A 986-nucleotide genomic window follows, 5' to 3' on the forward strand; every position below is an offset into this window, starting at 1 on the left:
CAGGTTGAGAACGCTATTCAGGTCTCCCAAAGAAGAATAGAAAGAGCTATGATTGGAATATCACGTTTCACTCAAATGAGAGAAAGAATCCGGAGTTCCGACCTCCATCCACGATCAAGAATCAGGGATGCTGTCTCGTTGGCCAAGATGTCAAAAATCAGATGGGCTGGTCACGTAATGAGATTTAAAGACAACCGCTGGACTAGAGCTGTTACCGACTGGATTCCACGGGATGTCAAAAGACTGCGTGGCCGCCCACCTACCAGATGGTCAGACTTCTTCGTCAAGATCATGAACAATCGGTTTGAGGCTCTTCATGTTCCCAGAGAGAACAGATGCCATTGGGCTACACTAGCACGCGACAGGGACAAATGGAGATGTTACTGGCGCCCGCTCGAGCAAATCGACGACTAACGGGAAGTTAAGTGATAAGTGATTAAGAATAAATTGGGAAAAGAAAGATCATACCTCAAAATAAAAATGTCGTATATGACAAACCCCAGCTAACATTGTACTCAATGTTATAAAGAAAATAGAAAACTTTTACTTTAAATTCAGAAATAAAATAGGAATATTCAACCTCCGGTATTATTCAACACAGACTTGGAAGTACAACCCAGTGCAATAAAACAAAAAAAAAATTACAAAAGAATCTTACATATTGGATTAGAAATAGTAAAAGTATCAGTTTATAAATGATGATAATACACATAGGAAACTCCAACTATTCCACAAAATACTAAAATTATAAACATATACAATAAAGTGGCTTGATATAAACTCAGCTAGAGTCTACTTCATTTCTATATATTATGAATTATATGAAATAGGAATTAAGAAAGAAAATCTATTCAGAATTGCATCAAAAGGTCTAAACTATCTGAACTTAACAAAATACATAAAATACCTACAGGTGGAAATAAGATATAGAAGAATATGAGACAAAGGGAGAAAGAAGACATACCATGTTCACAGTTTGAAAAAAT

The sequence above is a fragment of the Sorex fumeus genome, unplaced genomic scaffold (genome assembly GCF_029834395.1).
Source record: "Sorex fumeus unplaced genomic scaffold, SorFum_2.1 ptg000035l, whole genome shotgun sequence".
Classification (NCBI taxonomy): Eukaryota; Metazoa; Chordata; class Mammalia; order Eulipotyphla; family Soricidae; genus Sorex; species Sorex fumeus.